The sequence below is a fragment of the Bubalus bubalis genome, chromosome 7 (assembly GCF_019923935.1).
Source record: "Bubalus bubalis isolate 160015118507 breed Murrah chromosome 7, NDDB_SH_1, whole genome shotgun sequence".
Classification (NCBI taxonomy): domain Eukaryota; kingdom Metazoa; phylum Chordata; class Mammalia; order Artiodactyla; family Bovidae; genus Bubalus; species Bubalus bubalis.
In genome coordinates, this window is record NC_059163.1 from 2,871,760 (window position 1) to 2,894,947 (window position 23,188).

The 23,188-nt window shown below is 47.9% G+C and overlaps 1 long non-coding RNA gene across 1 annotated transcript; it reads left to right on the plus strand.

The window, feature by feature from the left end:
- Positions 1 to 5,971: 5,971 nt before the first annotated feature.
- Positions 5,972 to 12,696, plus strand: LOC123334542. The gene is made up of 3 exons (XR_006552559.1): positions 5,972 to 6,062; positions 12,183 to 12,264; positions 12,457 to 12,696. It is a non-coding gene; the product is annotated as an uncharacterized LOC123334542 (long non-coding RNA).
- The last annotated feature ends 10,492 nt before the right edge of the window (positions 12,697 to 23,188 follow it).

Sequence of the window (23,188 nt, forward strand, 5' to 3'; positions counted from 1 at the left end):
CAGTTACTCAGTCGTGTCCGACTCTTTGTGACTGCATGGACCCCAGCACGCCAGGGTTCCCTGTCCATCACCCCTATTCTCAATAATAACTAATTCACATATTCTTAATGCAAGATTAATGCAGTCCTGGGTGTTCATTGAAAGGACTGATGCTGAGGCTGAAACTCCAATACTTTGGCTACCTCATGCAAAGAGTTGCTGCTGCTGCTGCTAAATTGCTTCAGTCGTGTCTGACTCTGTGCGACCCCATAGACGGCAGCCCACCAGGCTCCACCATTCCTGGGATTCTCCAGGCAAGAACACTGGAGTGGGCTGCCATTTCCTTCTCCAATGCATGAAAGTGAAAAGTGAAAGTGAAGTCACTGAGCGAAGAGTTGACTCATTGGAAAAGGCCCTGATTCTGGGAGGGTTTGGGGGCAGGAGGAGAAGGGAATGACAGAAGATGAGATGGCTGGATGGCATCACTGACTTGATGCACATGAGTTTTGGGTTAACTCCGGGAGATGGTGATGGGCAGGGAGGCCTGGCATGCTGCAATTCATGGGGTCGCAAAGGGTCGGACACGACTGAGCGACTGAACTGAACTGAACTGAATGCAAGATACCAAAGCCCACCATGCATGCCACATATACAATGTAATAAAATACTCCCTGGGCTGGAAAGATTCCCTGGAGAAGTGAATGGCAACCCTCTCCAGTATCCTTGCATGGAGAATCCCATGGACAGAGGAGTCTGGCGGGCTGCAGTCCATGGGGTTGCAAAGAGTCAGACACAACTGAAATGACTCAGCAAGCGCGTACGTGTTCATTCTGAGTGACTCCGATGCTAAGTAAAGGGCACATGAAAGAAATTTTCTGATTTCACAGAGAACAGCGGGCTGCCGTCCATGGGGTCGCACAGAGTCGGACACGACTGAAGCCACTTAGCAGCGGCAGCTTTAAAGCCATATGGTGAGATTTGGTGAGCTTAAAGGCTTAGGAAAATCAGCTTTTTGAAAATGCAACTTCATGTTAACTTTAATCAGTTTCATGGTAATCAAAACCCCGGTGAAATGGGGATGCCCTTCCTGCCAGTAAAACCCTCTGCCTCAGGCCCTAAAGATAGTGCAGAGTGCAGGCGACTCTGGGCGGGAGTCAGGAGACCGCTTGGCAGAGGGACGTCTGAGCTGACCTGGGGTGCTGTGTAGGGGGGGTGGGGAGGGAAAAGCATGGCTGGCAGATGGAACAGCACGTGCTAGGAGCCCCGCGTGGCAGGGTAGGGAGAGAGGAGAAGCAGCCAGAGAGGCCTGGGGAGGGACATGACGGCACCCCAGGGCCTCGAGGGAGCAGGGAGGACGCTGAGATTCGGGCCAGGTCTAGCCTTGACCCGGATGGGCCCGGCGGCACACCCGCTGCGCCCGCCTGGGTGGTGTGTCCACTGCAGGTCCCGAGGCCACTGTCCCCAGTGCCTTCCCTCTGCCCACTCAGGGGGCTGGGAGCCCCACCCAGGCAGGGACCACCACAGCTTCCAGCATCACTCCAGCGCCCGGGGCACGTTGTGCTGAAGGACGGAGTGAACGAACGAATGAACGGGCAGAGGGGGGAGCGGGCACATGGCCGGAGTTCCAGTCTGCGGTCTCTCCCTGAAGACCCACCTCCCTGTGATCTGGGCCCTTCAAGGCGTGGGCCTGAGTTGGAGGGCTTCTGGGGTGGGCGTCTGCTGCCTCCTCCGAGGTCCGAGGGGCCCCAGGCCCAGCGGCTCAAGCCCGTCGGCCTGGGATTTAGAAATGTGGATGCCCCGCAGGGCGATCGATCCCACTGCCTTGAGAGCGCATTACCCTGGCGCGGCCCCACATTAATGCATGCTGGGCGTTTCCCTGCCCTCCGCCCTGCTCTGCACCCCAGGGCCCAGGGCCCCCAATCCAGCCCCGGGACGCAGCTCATCTGGGGCCGGGTCACCTCTCCAAAGTGCTCAGAAGTGTCCAATTGCTCCCTGGGCACACCACTTCCCCTGCTAAAGTGTCGCGTGGCCCCAGGGGGAGCCCTGCGGTACCAGCAACAAGTCTGTTAAAATGCCCAGGCCTCGCTCCCCCGGGGGCGGCCCGGAATCGCTGCGCGGAGGGGCTGCAGGGCGGCAGGAGACCCACCTGCTCTGTGATCTCAGGGTCAGGCCCACGCCTCCCCCACGTGCACTCTGCTCCAGGCCCCCTGGCCCCCTGACTGCTCTCCTTCACACCCAGAGATGGGGCCCTTCCCCCACACCCACCGCCGCCTGGAACGTTCCGCCCAGAACCTTACGGGCCAGACTGTTCCCCATTTCATCCCCACAAGAACACGGTCCCGTTAGAATGGCACCCCAAGTAAAGCAGACTTGGTGTAGGGCTTTGAGAAAAACAAAAAAGCGTTTTCTTTGTTTTATATCATTATGATGAGAAAACAGACAATCCAACGTGATGAATTTCTGTCAACTTCCAAGTAACTCCTTAAATGGAAGGAGAAACGAGAGCATGTAACAGGGAGAAAAAATTTGAGTGCTTTTACATTGTTTACATCGCTTTCCTGGTGGCTCAGAGGTTAAAGCATCTGCCTGCAATGTGGGAGACCTGGGTTCAATCCCTGGGTCAGGAAGATCCCTTGGAGAAGGGAATGGCAACCCACTCCAGTATGCTTGCCTGGAGAATCCCATGGACTGAGGAGCCTGGTGGGCTACAGTCCATGGGGTTGCAAAGAGTTGGACACGACTGAGTGGCTTCACTTCCCTTCACACTTCTAACTAACCCTATTCTGGAGGGAGAGTGGACACATGTATGTGTATGGCTGAGTCCCTTTGCTGTCCACCGGACACTGTCCCCACAACGTTAATGGGGTATGCTTTGGTATAAAACAAAAAGTTTAAATGCATAAACAAATAATCCTATTTTCAAATTCTTGAGGGTTATTGCTGATGAAAAACTTGGTTCGCCAAACAAGGGTGAATGTTTTAAAGTAAGGCTTGCAGCCATGACTGCTCATGGCTTTTGGCGCCCTGCTGAAAGAGGCCCGCAGCCTTTTCTCTGGTTTGGTTTTGCAGACACAGGTGATGTTCACACGCCTTGTGATCATGCAAGTGCATTCTGGGTAGAATTTCCCACATCACTCATTTCAAAACCGATGATGAAGCCTGGAATCAGAGATGACGCAGTGAGGTGAACGCCTGGAGGCTTGGACGCTTCTGCAGTTTGAAGGGTGAATGCAGAGCCCCCAGGAACCCCAAGGCCCTCCACCCCAGCCCTGATGGCCACGCTCTGGGCTCCCACGCTGACCGCTGGAACAGGCCTTGCTGGGCAGGTCCCTGGCCCCTTGTCTTCAGGCCGACAGATGCTCTGGGCTGCTGGAGCCAACGGCGGGAGCAAAGGAGTCTCTGAACCCGAGAGCTGGCGTCTGGGTTTTTGGCCACCATCCCCAGGGCCCACAGGGCTCAAACTCTGACCCCTCCCTTCAGGAGCCTTCCCAGGAGCCCCGTCCAGGCTGCTGGAGGCCGGAGGTCCTGGATCAGGGCTCTGCCTCCCCTGGCATCCCCACTGCTGCAGAGGGCAAGGGAGGCCTGCATCTCGCCCCATCTACTTGTGACCCCCTTCCTTACAGGTGGCCCCCCGACACACACATAGGGCTTACTGTGTCCTGTGCACAGCTTGGGCAACCCCTCTGTAACCGTCGCGGGTTCCTGCTGTTTGCTTTCTGGGTCCCCTCTAGAACGTTCCATGAGGATGGGGTCCCCACTGCCTTGCGTCTCAGAGACTGGGGTAGAGTGGACACCCACGGGGCGCTTAGCGATCACTTGCTGAGTAGGTGCCTGGGGCAGCCCGGCTCTATGCTGGCCCAGTCCATGGGGCGGGCAGGCCTCCATGTGGTCCTGATAGCCACCAAGGCAGCCCAGAGTCCTGGCACGGTGTGCCCAACACGCGCTCCCAGCAGCATCAACATCCCTCTGCGGGAGGCCGCATCACTGGCTGGCCCAGAGAAGGGGCCCTGGGCGGGCCGGCTCCACCACTGCCCTAGGGGTGCCTCCCCAGCCTGCGGGGCCAGATGCTGGAAAACCATCTTCAGGTGCCGGCAAGAACCGAGCAGGGCGAGAAACATGGTGGGTCAAGTGGGGCCGGAGCTCAGCATGAGACAGACGCCGGATCAGCCCTCCTGTGCCGCGCGGACTCTGCCGGCCTCAGCCAGCACGAGCTCCCCGTCCCCTGCCTGGCGAAGGACAGCCGGACGGCAGGTCACTCTGACACTCAGCTACCACCTGGAGTGCAGGCCCGGCTCTGATCCGAGAAGGACCCTCTTCCTCAGAGTTTGTCACATGGATCCCAGCACAGACCACATCCCGGGGTCTAAGCAAGCCTGTGGCCGCCACTCTGGGCCTGCCTTCTCATCCGCACTCCCAGCCCGTCACAGGACCTGCCGTGGGGGTGCACGGGCGGGCAGGGGTCCCCCTCTCAGGACCCTGGGTGACGGGGCAGGTGTGGAGCAAAGTGGGTTCTCCCAGCCAGAGTGCAGTTCCCAGCACCTGAGGGCTGTGGGATGATGCACACACGATCCCTGCCGGCACAGGGTGGCCGGGGCTTCTGGACAGACTTGGCAAGGGTCTCGGCCAGGCTCCAGTGAAGTGGGGCCGGCTGGTCCACAGAGGAGCAGGCCACCAGGAGCCCAGCCCGGAGAGCCTCCGTGGGGCTGGCCCATCACAAGAGTGGAGCCATTTGGCGGTGAGAGGCAGAGCCTGGACCCGCTGGAGCCCAGGAGGGCAGGGCAGCAGGCTCTAGAGCGAGCTGTGGTCTCGGTTGGCAGATGTGGCCCAGTTAATGGGCTGGGTGGGAGGGCTGTGGGGGCTGCTGTGGGAGACGACCAGCTGGGTTGGAACTGCGGGGGTCCAGCTCTCGCCAACAGCAGGACAAGGCTGGGCCTCTCTTCACGCTGGATGTGGCCTCGTACCCAGGGGTGTGCTGGGGGTCCTCTGGCCCTGGTTTGGGGGGTCCTCCTGCCTCCTCTCCCATGGCTTCCCTCTGCCTGTGTTCCCGCCCACTCAGGGAGAGTGTGGCGGAGTTCCAAAGAGACCACAAGCCTGGGAGTGTTGCCTGCAGTGAGAGCCCCAGACCTGGGGAGTGGCAAGTAGCCCGGGGGAACTGAGCCACCAACTGGGGGCCAGGGAGCTGAGTCCAGCCTGACTGGAGCCTCAGCTTGTTCCAGACTGCAAGGGAGCAGGAGGAAGCAGGCCCCCCACCCCCAGACTGAAGCCAGGGCTCCTCGTCTTTGATACACTTGGGACACCTTCCCCTGGACTCTTCTGAGAGGGAGAGGAAGTGGCCCCTGGCCACCCTCACAGCTCAAATCCACAGTAAAAAGAGAGACCCCCACCCTATCCAGTGTCTGCATATAAAATGCCAGGGCAGGCTTCTGATTGGTCCAGCTGGGTCATGTGGTTGGTGCCTGAAGGGGTCACGTAGAGAAGGAGCGGACACTTCTCAAAGGTGAGCAGGCGTGCTCAGCCCTGAGAAGCTGAGGGAGGGGTCAAGCCAGCCCAAGAACCCCCGAGGAGCTGAGGGAGGGGTCAAGCCAGCCCAGGAACCCCCGAGAAGCTGAGGGAGGGGTCGGGCCAGCCCAGGTACCCCTGAGAAGCTGAGGGAAAGGTCAGGCCAGCCCAGGTATCACAGAACAGGGCAGGGGGTGAGTGGGGGATATCTGAGCATGGGCTCAGCCACAGGGAGTCAGAATCGGGACCAGCAGAGAGAGCAAGAGAGGTGAGGATTGCGGCCCCGCCTCCCTCTGTAAGGGCAGCTTGTGTGTGTGTTCACATGCAGTTTACAGGGTCTTGACGAACGCTGGAGTCCTGTGACCATCGCCACAGTCCCAGTGCCGGGCAGAGCCGTGATCACCCCTCCAAGCTCTCTTTGTAGCTGAAGCCTCCCTGACCCAGGGCCTGTGGTGTCTGCAATCTGCTCTCCAGCCCTGGTTCCTTCTGTTGCAGAAGGTCATCTGAACGGGGTCACACAGGAGGCGGTTTCAATCTGGCTCCTTTGGCTCTGCATAGTCCCTTGTGATTCAGCCGGGCTGCCTGTGAGTAAGTGGTTCATTGTTTTACTCTGCTGAGTAGTATTTCACCCACCGGATGGATCCAATGGATTCCGCTGACACAGTCTCCGTTTGAGGGACGTTTGGGTTCATCTGCCTTGGATAAGAACCCGGGACTGTGTCTGGTGGGTCCTGTACAAAGTGTGTGTTAACCTTGGTAAGAGTCTGCCAAACCATTTCCCCCACATTCTCACCAGCAATGTGGGAGAATTCTGGTTCTTTCTCACTCTTGCCAGCACATGTAGCATAAGTCTAAGAAAAAATGAGCTCTTCCCATACCTGTGGAGTGGTATCTCATTGTGGTTTTAATTTTTAATGTGTGTTTCCCAATGCATAATATGGAGCAAGTTTTCATAAGCTCATTTACCATTCATATATCCTCGCTGGTGAAATGTCTGTTCAAACCCTTCGCTTAGTTTTTGTTGGATTGTTAATATACCTATTATTGAAGTATGAGGGTTCTTTATATATTCTGAATTCAAATGCTTTATCAGCTACGTGATTTGTAAATGTTTTCTCCTAGTCTGTGGTTTTTCTTTCTCTCTTAGCAATATCTTTTGCAAAGCAATTTTAAAGAAATTTGATGAAGTCAAATTTATCTTTTTTTTTCTATTAGGGATCACACTTTTATTGATGTATCTAAGAGAACTTTACTCATCTGAGGTCATGGATATTTTCTTCTAAAACTTTTACAGTTTTGCATTTTACATTTAGGCTTATAATGCACTCTGAGTTAATTTTTTATAAGGTGTGAGGTATGGGTGGGGTCTCACTGTATTCCCAGCACCACGTGTTGAAGAGACAAGCCTGTATTTCTGAATCACCTTTGTATCTTTGTCAAAAATCAATTGGCCATATGTGCTTATGGCTCTATTTCTGGACCTTATATTCTGTTCCATTGATCTTTGTGTTTTTGTTTTTTTTTTTTCCCCCCAATATCTCACTGATTGCATTGCTGTAGCTTTACAGGAAGTCTTGAAATCAGGCTGTGTGCAAAGTCCAGCTTTTTTCTTCTCAATCACTTTTTGCTCTTAACCTCTTATTTGGAGATAATTTTAGATTGAGAGAATTGCAAGAACAGCACAGAAAATGCCCCCAAAGCTTTCACCCAGGCTCCCCTAACATTAACATCTTACATAACCACAGTACAAAGACCTATACGAAGGAAGTCACTTTGATATACCAGATTTTCCATTAAAATTCTTACTTCAGTTTCAGAATCTAGTTAGTCTGTGATTCCAATTGGATTTAGCTTTCACGTGTCCCCAGGCTCCTCCCATCTGCGTGGCTCCTCCCATCTGCGTGGCTCCTCCCATCTGCGTGGCTCCTCCCTCCCATCTGCGTGGCTCCTCCCACATGCGTGGCTCCTCCCATCTGTGTGGCTCCTCCCATCTGCGTGGCTCCTCCCATCTGCGTGGCCCCTCCCACCCTCGTGGCCCCTCCCACCCTCGTGGCCCCTCCCATCTGCGTGGTCCCTCCCATCTGCGTGGCCCCTCCCATCTGCGTGGCCCCTCCCATCTGCGTGGCCCCTCCCATCTGCGTGGCCCCTCCCATCTGCGTGGCCCCTCCCATCTGCGTGGCTCTTCTGACTTCCCTTGTCTTTCATGACCTGGAGACCCGGAACGTACAGGCCAGTTATTTCATAGACTGCTTCTCAGTGTGGGTTCTTCTGAGATTTTCTCGTGATGCAGCTGAGGCATCGCCAGAAAGAATAACGCAGGGGCTGTGTGCGCTCTTCGACCAGCCGCATCAGGACTGACTGTGCGTCCCGTTACAGGAGCACCCGGTCTCGGTCACTAAGTCAGGCTGGAGCCTGCCAGACTTCTTTGTGAAGTTACTGTTTTCCTTTTTGCAATCTGTAATACTGTTGGAAGACATACATTGAGGCTATGCACATATCCTGCCTCTCCTGAAACGTTTGCCTACTGATTTAGCATCCAGCACTGGATTTTGCCCGCAGTAATCATGACTGGTGTTCTAATGGTAATTCCCTGTATTTTCCTCCATGTTACTCGGAAGTCTTCCGTAAGAAGGAGCTCTCCTGCCTTTCTTTCTTTCTTTTTCCTTTCCTTCCTTCTTTTCTCCCTCCCTCTTGTCTTCCTTCCTCGCTTTCTTTCTTTCTCAGTATGGACTCAAAGGTGTTTATTTTATTCTTTGGGTTCTAATCCAGTACTTTGTCTATTTTGTTGTTTAAAGTATTCTAGCTTTGGTCACTGCACACGCTCTCACAGGAGCTCCAGTGGTCTTGTAACATGTACTCATCTCTCTTTTAAAGCAACCCCCAAATTCCTAGAACCCCAAGATATTCCAGGTTCTTTTTTTCCCTGCATTTTTCCACGTGCTTGCTTGTCATCTGTATTTCCTCTTCAGTGCATTCTTGATCTAAATCTTTTCCTCTTTTTTAAAAATAACCATTTGTTTTCTTATGGGTGACTTTTGAGAGCTTTTTGCTCCTCTATACTGTGACTATAAGTTCAGTTCAGTTTAGTTCAGTCGCTCAGTTGTGTCCGACTCTTTGTGACCCCATGAATCGCAGCACGCCAGGCCTCCCTGTCCATCACCAACTCCCAGAGTTCACTCAGACTCACGTCCATCGAGTCAGTGATGCCATCCAGCCATCTCATCCTCTGTCGTCCCCTTCTCCTCCTGCCCCCAATCCCTCCCAGCATCAGAGTCTTTTCCAATGAGTCAACTCTTTGCATGAGGTGGCCAAAGTACTGGAGCTTCAGCTTTGGCATCATTCCTTCCAAAGAACACCCAGGACTGATCTCCTTCAGAATGGACTGGATGGATCTCCTTGCAGTCCAAGGGACTCTCAAGAGCCTTCTCCAACACCACAGTTCAAAGGCATCAATTCTTTGGTGCTCAGCTTTCTTCACAGTCCAACTCTCACATCCATACATGACTACTGGAAAAACCATAGCCTTGACTAGACGGACCTTTGTTGGCAAAGTAATGTCTCTGCTTTTGAATATGCTGTCTAGGTTGGTCATAACTTTTCTTCCAAGGAGTAAGCGTCTTTTAATTTCATGGCTGCAGTCACCATCTGCAGTGATTTTGGAGCCCCAAAAACTCAAGTCTGACACTGTTTCCACTGTTTCCCCATCTATTTCCCATGAAGTGATGGGACGGGATGCCATGATCTTCGTTTTCTGAATGTTGAGTTTTAAGCCAACTTTTTCACTCTCCTCTTTCACCTTCATCAAGAGGCTTTTTAGTTCCTCTTCACTTTCTGCCATAAGGGTGGTGTCATCTGTATATCTGAGGTTATTGATGTTTCTCCCGGCAATCTTGATTCCAGCTTGTGCTTCTTCCAGCCCAGCGTTTCTCATGATGTACTCTGCATATAAGTTAAATAAGCAGGGTGACAAGATACAGCCTTGACGTACTCCTTTTCCTATTTGAAACCAGTCTGTTGTTCCATGTCCAGTTCCAACTGTTTGTGAGAAATGTGATTTGCAAATATTTTCTCCTGGTTCATGCCTTGTCCTTTCATTCTGCGAAGAGTTCTTTTTGTTTGTTTGTTTTTAATTTTTGTTTTACAGAGCAGATGTTGTAATTTTGGTAAAGTTCAACTTAGCAACCTTTGTTGTGTGTGGATGATGTTATTGGTATCCTGTCTAGGAATATTGCCTAATTCAAGGTCATTTGTTTTCTATGTCTTCTAGAACTTTTATAACTTTATGTATTTTTTAATATGTAAAGGAGAGCAAATCAATCAATCCTAAAGGAAACCACCCTGGATATTCATATTCATTGGAAGGACGGATGCTGAAGCTGAAGCTCCAGTACTTTGGTCACCTGATGCAAAGAACTGACTCATTGGAAAAGACCCTGATGCTGGGAAAGACAGAAGGCAGGAGGAGAAGCAGGCAGCAGAGGATAAGATGGTTAGATAACATCATTGACTCAGTGGTCTCGAATCTGAGCAAACTCTGGAAGATACTGGACAGAGGAGCCTGGCGTTCTGCAGTCCATGGGGTTGCAAAGAGTCAGACACAGCTTACTGAACAACGTGTTTTTTCAGTGTTTCATTTTGAGTTGATTTGGTTATAAGGTGTAAGGTTGAAAGTTAGTTGCACATAAACGCACACTTTTTCTAGCATAGTTGATTGAAAAGATTGTCCTTTTGATGCTTAATCGCTGCTGTGCCTTTGTCAACAACCATATGACTGCCCATGGGTCCATTTTTAGGGTCTGTATTCTGTTCTGATCTGTATGTCTGGCTTTCACCAATGCTTCCCCATCATGATCACTGTCACTTTGTAGCGAGTTTTGAAACCGCATGGATGGGTCTTCTGGCTTCGTTCTTTCCCAATTTGTCATTTGATGTCATTAGTGATTTTAGTTTCTAGCCTGAGGGCTGCACTTTTTGTACCCAAATACAGCATTTCCCGTGCTATTGTCTGTGCATCTGTTCCAATCTCAAATTCCATTTCTTTGTTGCTAATAGAGAGAAATGTAAGTGATTTTTGTTTGTTGATCATGAGTTGTTGCAGCTCTCATTTATTAATTCTAGAGCTCTTTTGTGTAGAGTCTTCAGGATTTTCTACATAGAAGTCATGCTATCTGTGAATGGAGATTTATTTCTTATTTTCTTATTCTTTTCATTTCTTTCCCTTGCCTTATTGCACGGGCTAGGACTTCTGCTGCATGTTGAATAAGAGTGTTGAAAGAGGACATCCTTAGCTGCTTTCTTTTCATTTAGGTTATGACCAACCTAGACAGCATATTCAAAAGCAGAGACATTACTTTGCCACCAAAGGTTCGTCTAGTCAAGGCTATGGCTTTTCCAGTAGTCATGTATGGATGTGAGAGTTGGACTGTGAAGAAGGCTGAGCGCCGAAGAATTGATGCTTTTGAACTGTGGTGTTGGAGAAGGCTCTTGAGAGTCCCTTGGACTGCAAGGAGATCCAACCCGTCCATTCTGAAGGAGATCAGCCCTGGGATTTCTTTGGAAGGAATGATGCTAAAGCTGAAACTCCAGTACTTTGGCCACCTCATGCGAAGAGTTGACTCATTGGAAAAGACTGCTGCTGGGAGGGATTGTGGGCAGGAGGAGAAGGGGACGACAGAGGATGAGATGGCTGGATGGCATCACTGACTCGATGGACGTGAGTCTGAGTGAACTCTGGGAGTTGGTGATGGACAGGGAGGCCTGGCGTGCTGCGATTCATGGGGTCACAAAGAGTCGGACACGACTGAGCGACTGATCTGATCTGATTTTTAATTGAAGGATAATTGCTTTGTAGTATTGTGTTGGTTTCTGCCAAACGTCAACATGAATCCTTGGCTGATTTTTTAATCTTGAGGGAAAATGCCCATTTTTTCACCATTAGGTAGATACTAGCTGTCAATGCAGTCAATTCTCTTGTTCAGGTTAGGAGGTTTCCTACTATTTTTGGTTTGCTAATTTTTTTTTATCGTGAATAGATTTCAAATTTTGACAGATGATTTTTGTTCCACTTATTGAGATCTTCATATGGCATTTATTCTTTAACCTATTAATATGGAACATTACATCGATTAATTGTAAAAATTTTAACCATCTCATGAAACTTGGTTATGGGAGGCTTTACGGTCATTGAGGTGTTGTTCGTGGCCCTTGTCGCCTTTCGTGAGCTGTGTGGTCTGAAGTAACAGCCACTCTTTTCCTGCTGATATTGATCATTTTTGCCTTCCCTTTTCATTTCTTGAGCATTTGTGCTAGACGTTTATTGATTCATTGATCTTTAAAAATAACTTGGCTTTTGGTTTATTGATTTTTCCTACTGTTTTAAATTTCATTGATTTCTTCTCTAATCTGTATAATTCGCTTCCTTCTGTTTGCTTTGAATTTATTTGCTTTTCTTTTCCTAGTTTCTTCCAATGGAAGCTTATATTATTTGATTTGAGATCATTAGTCTTTTCTAAAGTAATTTTAAGACTATAAAATTTCCTTTAAGCACTGTTTTAGTTGCATTCCACAAATACTGATAGGTTTTATTTTCATTTTAAAATATTTTAAAATTTCCCCAGACACTTACTCTTTTATCTGGTTCTCACAAGCGTGTCGTTTAGTCCCTAAATACTTCTCTTTTTTTTCCTGAAACTCTTGTGTTGCAGATTTCTAGTTTAATGTTGTTATGGTTCAAGATCAGATGATTTCTATTCTTTTGGATTTGCTGAGATTCGTTCTACAGTCCAGGTATATTTTTCTGTATTTTTCTGTTATTGTATAGAATGTTCTCTGCATGTCAGTTGGGTCTAACAGTGCTGTTCAGGTCTTCTTCATTCTTACTGGGCTTCTGGGTTTTTGGTTTTGTTTTTTTCTGTCCATTTCTGGAACAGAGTTGACATTTCCAGCTGCAGCTGTGGATTTGTCTGTTTCTTTCTTCAGAGGATGCGCCGGTTGGATGGCAGCAGTAATGCAATGGCCGTGAATCTGCAAACTCCAGGAGGTGGCGAAGGACAGGGAGGCCTGGCGTGCTGCAGCCCCTGGGGCCGCAGAGAGCCGGACACTCCTGAGCGGCCCTCAGCCCCGTGAGTCTGGGGCTCCTGTATTGCCTAGGTGCGCACGCCTTTGGATTGTTATGGCTGCACGTTTGTCATTATGCAGTGTTCCTCTTTATCTCTGACAACCTCGCTTTGTCTAAACTTGGCTGATAACAGCATAGTTCTTTCGCTTCGTGTTTATGTGATTTAACTCTTTTCATCTTTTTCTTTTTCGGCCGTGATGGGTCTTTGCTGCTGTGTGCGGGCTTCTCCCGCTGCAGACAGTGGGGGCTACTGCTCGTGGTGGTGCTCGAGCTTCTCACTGCAGTTGGTCCTCTTGTCGCAGAGCACGGGCGCCGGTTGCAGCTCGCAGGCTCCAGAGCTTGGGCTCAGCAGCTGTGGCGTGTGGGCTTGGTGGCTCTGCCGCATGTGGGCCCTCCCCGACCAGGGCTCGAACCTGTGTCCCTTGCATGGCAAGGCAGATTCTTAGCCCCCGGACCACCAGGGAAGCCCTCTCTTTTCGTCTTTTACTTTTTTGGTATCTATTTATATCTTTATAGTCCAAGTAGGTTTCCCATAGGCAATATTTAATTGATTCTCAATTTTTAAAGATAAAAGCTCACAATCTGCCTTTTACCTGGTATGTTTAGATATGCATACTTAATGTGATTATTGATAAGGTTTGATTAAAACCTGAGGCTTCCCTGATGGCTCAGACAGTAAAGAATTTGCCTGCAATGCAAGAGACCTGGGTTGGGAAGATCCCCTTGTAGGAAATGGCAACCCACGCCAGTACTCTTGCCTGGGAAATCCCAGGGATGGAGGAGCCTGGTGGGCTACAGTCCAGCTATCTACAGTCCATCTAGTCTTCTTTTGTTTGTTTCATATATTCTTTGTTTCTTTTTCCTGTGTTTTAGCCTTTTCTTGTGTTAATTGGGTATTGTTTTATGATTCCATCTTGTCTATAGATTTATTATTTATACCTCTTAAACAACTTTCAGTGTTTCCCTTTAGTTTAACTATATATCCTTAATAAATCAGAGTTTACCTTCAGATAACACTGTACTATTTCACATGTAAAGACCTTAGAATGTGATATTTTCAACTTATCTTTATGGTCGTATTTACTTTTATACATGCCATAAACATATTGTTACAATTTTTTCTTTAGATAGTTTATCTTTTAGAGCAGTTGGAAAATAGAAAAAAAAATGGGTTTAATTTCATCTTCATTGATTCCATGTCCAGCGAGTTCATTTCTAAATTTCAGCCCAATGTAAGGGTTTTCCACCTGAAGAACTACTTTAGCACTTCTTTTGCTGTTGATCGCCTTGAAAAGCATTTTGTTTCAAATAAGCAATTTTTGTTTATTTGAGAAACTTGTTACTTCCTTTTCATTTAGGAGAAGATATTTTCTTGAAGTTTACAGTTTTTTCTTCCTTCCAACACTTTAAAGATGCCTTCCACTGTTTTCTGTCTTGCATCATTTTGATGAGAACTCCGCTGTAAACTGTATCTCTGTTCTTCTGTATGCACGCATGCTCAGTCACTTCAGTCGTTTGACTCTCTGTGACCCCGTGGACTGTAGCTCACCAGGCTCCTCTGTCCGTGGGGACTCTCCAGGCAAGAATACTGGAGTGGGTTGCCATGTTCTCCCCCAGGATTCTTCTGTATATAATGCTTCTTTTCTCCCGCTCTGGTTGGCCTTACATTTTCTCTCTGTCTCTGGAGTGTATGCCAACATGTGGTTATGTGTTTGTTTGAGGTTTTTTAATTTGTTTGTTTGGTTTTGGTATTTATGCTGGTTGGTGTTCTCAGAGCTTTTTTTTTAAAAAATTTATTTTTAAAGAGCAGTTTAGGTTTACAGTGAAATCGAGAGGTAAATACAGAGGTTTCCTATGTACCGCCTGATGCCCCCACCCGCACATGGGGAGCCTCCTCCACAGTCAGCCTCACTCATCAGGATGTACGTTGTTTACCAAGGATGAACCTTCATTGACAGGTCACAACCACCCAAGGTCCACAGTTTACCTGAGGATGCACTCTTGCTGTTGCAGTTCTGTGGTTTGGACACGTGTATAATGAGGTATAGGGCCTCCCTGGTAGCTCAGTTGGTAAAGAATCTGCCTGCAATGCAGCAGACCCTGGTTCGATTCCTGGGTCGGGAAGATCCGCTGGAGAAGGGATAGGCTACCCACTCCAGTATACCTGGGCTTCCCTGGTGGCTCAGCTGGGAAAGAATCCGCCTGCAATGTGGGAGACCTGGGTTCAATCCCTGGGTTGAGAAGACCCCCTGGAGAAGGGATAGGCTACTCACTCCAGTATTCCAGCCTGGAGAATCCCATGGATTGTATAGACCATGGGGTTGCAAAGAGTCAGACACAGCTGAGCGACTTTCACTTCATACTGACATATATCCCTCATTATAGTATCACACAGAGTACCTCCACTGCCCTAAAAATCATCTGAACTCTGCCTTCCTCCACCACCTCCCCGCCTTCTTGGATCCGTGTCTTGGTGTCTGCCATTTGCCATTTCTTTGACTATCTCTTCTGTCCATTCTCGCCTCCCCTTCCAGGATTTCAGTTACACACGTGTCAGAGCTTGATGTTGCCCCACAACCCACGCCTGCTCAATCGGCTTTACTTCCGCACTTTTTTCTTGCTCAGGTAATTTTTTGACTTGCCTTCATGTTTGGTGGCTCTTTCCTCAGCTATGCAGCTCCTACTGATCCTACTGAATTTCCCACGAAAGGCCTTCTTCCTCCCTGTTTATGCATTTTCATCTTTACTATTTCCTTTGGGCTCTTTCTCAGCGTTTCCATCTGTTTGCCAAAATGACCATCTGATCACGCACGTTGTTCCCATCACACCGATCATGGTTATTTCATTTTATTATTTTTTTTTACCACACCTTGGGACATGTTGGGGAATCTCTGTTCCCCAACCAGGGATCAAAGCTGCACCCCCACACTGGAAGCACACGGTTTTAAGCATTGGACTCCCAGGAAAGTCCCAGTGACTTCAGATTCCTGGCCAGACAATCCCTGCGTGGGCACCGCATGGGAGTCTGGTTCTGAGGCTTGCTCTATATCTTTGGAATAAGTCTGTTTCTCCAATCTTTTCACAAGCCCCAGATTTTTTAGTGAGAAGTCACACGTCCTTCTTTCTGCTAGACCTTTACCGTGGGGCTTTCCGCCACTCTGGGTGAGGGTTGCGAAGGGCTTGAGAGGTGCTGTTGCTGAGGCGATTCCGCTTCAGGTGGCAGTGTAGGCAGATGGTGTCGAGCCGCGTCTGTCCGCTCTGAGTTTGGGGTCTTCCTTGGGCACTGTACCTCTGAGAGGTCCTTGCTCCTGGTTTCCTTGTCTGTGCTCTCCCAGCTCACTTTTCCTTGGGCTTCACATCTGGTTACCGTGGTGACGGGAGCTGGAGGGCGTGTGGTGTCTGTGGTCCTGATTCAGCCTTGGTTTTAGGGCTGCAGTTGTTCCAGGAATTCTTGGGGCTGTGGTCTTCCTGCTCACTTTCCAACTGTTCTTGGGGGTTCGCTGCTTAATCCTGCCCTTACCCCAGGAGAAGGGTCCCCCTTACACAACTTCCCCGAAACCCTGGCCAGATTAAGGTTTTGTTCCACAAAGGACCCAAGTGATGTTTCTTGCCCCTTCCACGTGCTGCCCTTCTCCTCTGAGGCCATGCCACCACAGTGGGCATTATGGGGGTTTTATGGCAAAGGAATTGTCAAGCAGTTGTCAATTTAATTTTTAAAATTTTTAAAATTTACATTTTAACAACATAAAGTTAGGGATATGTTAATTTAGGTCTAATGTTTAGTTTAGGTCTCTGTATAAATTTAAGTAATAAATGTATAACCTCCTTATCTCATTTTGGTATACAGGTATACAGATATACCTAAATGCAAAATGTATTTATATATGTATTTATATATGGCAACAAGTATAAACTTATTGACATATAATATATATAAATCAATATACTTGAATTAATCTTTATAATTAATATATTAATTAATATATATATTACAGCAATACAACACGTACACAGCTAATACCAACCAACACAAACCAATGCACTGCAATAATACATGTCACATATATAATATAATTATACAGTATATAGAACATATATCATCACAGCACATCAATCTATACCAATTAATATCAGCCCCACACACATTATATTACTGCAATATACATTTAATTATACAGTATATATATAATATGCATATATAGTATACATATTAATTTATATACAAATTAATTAAGTATAGATCTATAAATAGAATTAGGTATACCTTTATTATATTTTATTTATACCCATACCTAATTAGGCAAACTGTAATTAGGCAAATATATTTATATTATGTATTTATAAAAATATATAAAGTATTGTTAATTGTACCACCTGTTGATAACTAAGAAATTGAGAAAACTCCTTCTCTGAGTATCTCTTATTTGAGACAGCACGTCCCTCCCCCATAGGGTAAAGGGGAGCGTAGGAACTACGTAGGGTTGGAAAGTTCCACAGGTATCCTCAAACTGCCAATCTAACATTTTTGAACTTGTAACTACTATGGGGGCTTGAGGGCAAATGAAACAAAATTTGACCCCTGAAATCTATCAGGGCAACTTGCCAATCATCACTATTTTATAAAAGACTTGTAGTTGATCCTTATTGAATGGAATTACTATATTTGTTACTTCTTTTCTAAAAAGTTTTACACTTCTTTTTTCCTCTTTTTATAATTAATTGTGCCACCGAGCTGGGATAAGATAACACTATTTTTCTTGGGGTCACTGGTAGATGGAACCAGTGGGCCTTTTTGTCACAAGCACCTTGTAGGTGTATGTTTTGTGGCAAGAATAATTTAATCTCATCTTTTGGTAATGTTAATCCTAATTAACTGATCATTTAAAGTCTCAACTACTTTAACAAGAGTCGACTCTGTCTCATTAGTCAACTTTCTCTTAGAACTGGAATTAGGATCGCCTTTTAAGCAATCAAACAAAGGCTTTAAACCTGCAGTAGTCAGCTTTAAATGTGGGCGTATCCAATTAATGTCCCCTAATAATTTTTGGAAATCATTTAAAGTTAGTAAACAATATCTCCACAGCTTCAAAGGGGCATTATCAGTTTTCAGAACTTTTGGCGCCTAAATATGAGAAGCAAGTCAAGAGGTGTCGCACATCTTTATAAGCTTCTCCAGTTATCGTTTTGTAAACTAAATCTGGTCTATAGCTTTTTAGATGACAAGTAACCATCTAATCTTTGCTTGAATACTTCCAGCAACGGGGAACTCACTACTCTTCAAGGTTTTAAACTCTCCCTCACCTTTTTCTCTACAGCATTCCCACCCCGCATACCACTTTCTCTTATCCCACCAACTCATTTTCAGTAGTATGTGTTGGCCAGGAGCTGGGCCAGTCTTTCCCAGCAATGTTAAGAGACGTCTGTTCCTGTGTCTAATAGCCCTGGCGTTTTATTCTCTTGAAGTAAAAGATCTTTTAAAGGCCTTGGAACTGTAATTTCCTGCACCCAAAAAGCTAGATCACTAGCTCTAAATGCTCTGTGGCTCTTAGCTTGAGAAGTCAAATTTTTTCCTGTCTGATAATAAGGTAAAAAGCAAAAACTGTGTTACTCTTTGACCTTTATTAATTTGCACAGTTTTAGTAGGCGGTGAGGTCAAAATTTTAATTTCTCAATATAATCAGAATCTACTACGCCATGCACCCCCGAAATTTCTTTTCTTTTTTTTTTTTTTAAGAACCCCAGCACAAATCCTACAATGCCCTCAGGTAGGGAGTCAGCCACTCCCGTTGGAATTGGAGTAAGGGGTTAATATTGTTGCTAAAAGTTTGGCTTTTCTCTTAGCCTGGGTGAGACCCCCCTGAGGGGGTTTTCTCCAAGGAGCACGCTCTGCATATTGTGTACGCAGTCTGTTTTAAAATCTCCACTGTTCAAAAAACTTTTTATCTTCCTCAGGCTTAGGCAACACTTTGAGAGGCTTTGGGGGCAAAATGGGGAACTCTTGGGCCCTGGAAGGCGCAAACGGAGGCAGCGGCGATCGCCTTAAATCAGAAAGTGGTAGATGACTTTTGTTTTATTAAAAGGTTTGCACAGAGCCGGAGAGAGCTCGCCAGGGCGCCTGGTCCCTCTCTTCCTTTCTCACTTTTCTCTCCCCTTCCTTTTTCGCTACCCTTCTCTTTCCTTCGTTTCTTTCCCTTTACCCTCTTCTCTTCCCTAATCTTTTTTTTTTCCTATCTTTTTCTCTGTATCTCCTTTTTTAACTTCCTTTCTCTATCTTGCTGCGTTCCCTGATTCCTTCCTTCTCCGTTCCTCTCCTTTTCACTCTTTAGCTCTTTCTCTATCTTTACATCTTTCTCTATTTTCTTTCCTTTTTTCTTTTTCACTTTTTTAAAATTTTTCTCTCTCTTTTTTTTTTTTTTTGCTTGGCTGAGGCCCCCCTGAGGGGTTTTTCTGCAATGAGTAGGCTCTGTATATTGTGTATTCTTTAAAAGCTCCTTAGTTTAAAATAAACTTTTTTTATCTTTTTCAGCCTTAGGCAATGGTCTGGGAGGCTTTGGATGTAAACTCGGGAATTCCTAGGCCCTGGGAGGTGCAAGCGGAGGTGGGGTAGTCGCCTTAAATCAGAAATTGTTGGATAAATTTTTAAAGGTTTGTGTAGAGGAAGAGGGGGCTCGCCAGGGCGCCCGGCCGCAGCGTCCTGTAAGCCCTCTCCTTCCTCGGGAGGTAGAGCACAGTCTCCCTCCTTTTCTTCGTCAATGGCAGAAAATATGATCTGCGCAGAAGGTGGAGACCCACTACCATCCACCTCTATAGCCTCTCCCATAGGCTATCCCACAGCCTCATGACGAGGGTCCAGAACATTTTTAATCATATTTATAGGATAAGTTTTTAGTTGTTTTTTACCTTCACCCAAGTATCTAAATTAACAGTAGCCTCTTTAACAGTTTCAAGATTACTTGTATAAAGAGTTGCCATTCTTAGTTTCAGTGTTACCCATGTCAGAAAATTAAGTATAATAGAAGATAAAGCTTTTAGCTTTCAAAAGATCAGGCTTTTCTTTGGCCTTTTAACTTCAGAAACCGTTTTTTCTGTCTAACTCTAACTCTTTAACACTTTCAACACTTCCCACTCCTACTCGCCCTGTCTATCCTACGGGGGGTCCGCGGCACCCTGAGTGGGGTCCTATCCGTCCCTAAAATTCAACACTGGGGGAAAGGGTTGGGGACCTACCTTCGAATCGCCTGTCTCGGGCGCCACCTGCCGGGGTCCAGCCCCGGCTGATCCAGGGTATTCGAAGCGGGGACCGTGTCGGCGAGGATCAGGATACAATAGCTTTAATTAGATATTAATTAGAGATGTAAAGAGTAATAGAATGAGGATAGCTCAGTAGGAAAATTCAGTGGAGAAAAGAGGCTGAGTAGCTTGGTTTACGCGGGAGACCAATAAAACTTCAAGACAAGAAGTTTGCACCACTTACGTAGGCCACAGGCGTCCTTCCGTTCTCCCGAAGGAGAGGAGACACTGAGGCCTCCCTGGTCGGATCTTAGAAACCCAGGCATAATTAGCAAGCATGGCGGGTTCCACGCTCCAGATGGAGACTCAGCCAGAATTTGAGAGAGAGAGCGACATGGGGAGACCAAGTTTCGGTGAACAAGGCCCACACTTTATTTTCCAAAGTAGTTTTTATACCTTAAGTTATGCATAGAGGATAATGGGGGAAGGGGTAGAGTCATGCAGCAAGCCAGGCTTTCTTCCTGCAAACTTATCATATGCAAAAGTTCAGATGAAGGACATCATCTTCTGGCCAGGAGGCCTGTTAACATTTTAAGAAACTTATTTTTCTCTAAAGGTGATTATTCCAAAGTCAGGCACCAGCCTCCAAAAAAGCACTGGACAAAGCTGCATTCCTATAGGGCAAAGGTGAGGTGGGCTCAATCAAGAAAAGAATTAACTCAAGGGTCCAAGGTTACAAACATTGAGGCTACTATTTACATAGTTCTATACACCCATTATATCAATCAATACACTGCCAAGGACACAGTAGGTAAGGAGTATGGAGACTTAGCAGCAAACATTGGCCCAATAAGTGAAAAACCCTTCACCAATACAATTTCTAATCAATCTTTTACCTACTCAAAGGAATCTGTGTTTAGACAGTTTAGTACATCTCCTGCCTCTCACAGTTGGGAGGCTCTGAACAATCACATGTGGCCGGAAAAACCTATTCAGGCAGGCTAGAGGATTTCCAAAGGAGTTTGTAGGTTGAAACACTGTCATACCCAGGAACTATTAACTGGAGCTGTAAGCTAACTCTTTTTTCAGAGAGAGGTAGTGGGGGACAGCCCCCCGTAAAGTCAGAGGTGTAGGTGAAAGCACAAAGCAGAAAGTAGGCAGACTCTGGTTTTGGGGGTAGATGCTTGAGAATTTCCAGGGGTACTCCTGAGGCTCGATCCCGCCTTTGCGTATGCCGAGCCTCCTTCCTCATGACCTTTGTCATGGGCGGAGTTCCTCACTCTGGCTCCCGGCAGTGATAGAATTCTAGTTGAGCTATTCCAGATCCTGAAAGATGATGCTGTGGAAAGTGCTGCACTCAATATGCAATTTGCAATATGCACTCAACATGCAATATGCCAGGTCCTGGCAGGGCATGTCTTTGGGTTCCTTTGAGACTTTTTTTGAAGGTTTGCAAGAAAGAGCCCCCAGAGGATGGGGCTCCTCCAAGCTCTCAGCGCCCCGGTGCTGCCCAATGATGCCCACCCTCCCAGGGCGCCTCCTGGTCCTGCTGATGTCCTCTCACTGATGTCCACTGCGTCATCCCTGGGGGCCGAGCTCATGGCCCCTCTCTCCCTATAGAGCAATCTTGCCTTGGAGTTTGAGACAGCTCGTTGCCTGGTGACCTCAGCTTTCCCACACATGCAAAAGTTACAAATTTGAAATTGGCTCACTTCCTTTTTCCTGTTGAAGAGCACGTGCTGCGTCAAGACAATACAGACATGCAGGGAGCATGCTCGGGCCAAGTCCTGTGAGTCTGACTCTGCCCGGGTGGGCTGCTTGGTCTGGACAAAGCACCTGGATTTCTGGATCCTTGTCACCAGGGCCAGGCTGGGACACAGCAGAGGTAGCTGCAGGAGTCCAGCAGTCTATCATGTTGTTTTGCCTTTTAATACATCATAACCCTTTGCTGAAAGCAAATAGGAGAGGAAAGCAGTTTTTGTGCCCATTTCCTTCTCAATGGCCTATAATGTGGAGAACTTGGAGCTAATCGGTCAAGAATTGGGCTGAGACGGCGCTTTCTCATAGCTCTAGTTACCCCGAGGGCACCGCACACTTCAAATTCCTCCGCAGACCTGGTTTTAGGATGGGGGGCCGGGCTGCTTTGCCAGAGAGGATTTTTTTCCTCAATATCTGCTCCTACCTCAACTCTTGGTCTCCCTTTGCACAAGCCTCAAAGGGGGCAAGCTCTTGTCCACCCCCAGAAGCATCCCACTGTTCCTCGCAGCTCCGTGCCCGTTACCTGGCCACAGGTGAGAGTCAGACCCTTCTTCTGGTTCAGATTAAGCCCCATCTCAGGCAGAGTAGGGCTTCCCTGGTGGCTCAGATGGGTAAGAGTCTGCCTGCAGTGCGGGAGACCTGAGTTCAATCCCTGGGTCGGGAAGATCCCCTGGAGAAGGAAATGGCAAACCACTCCAGTATTCTTGACCTGGAAAATCCCATGGATAGAGGAGCCCGGTGGGCTACAGTCCATGGGGTCACAAAGAGTCGGACACGACTGAACGACTTCGCTTTCACTTTCAGGCGGAGTAAGTGCTCGCGTCTAGTCTTCCCTCCGGCACCGCTTTCTCCTTGAATCTGGAGACTGCCGGTCTCTTTGTCATTTCTCTTTTCCCAAGAAAGCTTGTGAAGTTGCCGTTTGCCAGGCTTTTCGGTTCCGTTGGGTTGTTGGCTCTCTATATCTAAGAAAGGAGGAGATACAGTTATCCTTAAAAGCACCTGCTCGCACAGGGCGCTCACATCTCATCAGCCAACGCTCATCACGGGGCCAAACCTGCCAAGGCTGCCTGCTGCCCCTCTGCCTCCTGGAAGGCACTGGGAGTGACACGCGGGAAGCAGCCGTGTCCTCGGACTCTCACATGTGACCTCTCGGGGAAGGAAGAAGATAAGAGGAATCGCATCCTCCAGCGACCTGTCCTCACTGAGGGATGCACTTGAAACCTCAGCACAGGGGCAGGTGCTCCCGCACATCCCAGGTGAACTGAGCTGTTCCCAGCTGGGACCCGAGTAAGGGATGCTGCTGTGAGCATCTCGGGGCTCATCCCCTGATGCCCCCCTCTCCCGGACAGGCCCCTGTGGGCTGTACAGGGGAGTGGAACTGCTGGGCTGGGAGCTGTTGGGGTTGGGAGACGACGCTGGACAGTTTTCCAAAGGGTTGCACCAGCTTCCTTTCCTACCAGCAAAGAAGACGAGTTCCTATCGCTCACCCCCAACCCCCAACATCGTCCTCTGTCAGACTCACTCCAAATAGGCAGCATCCAGAGCAATAATTAAAAAAGGACCCAGCCAACCTCTGTGGCCAACCCTGGAGGCACCTTCTGTTGT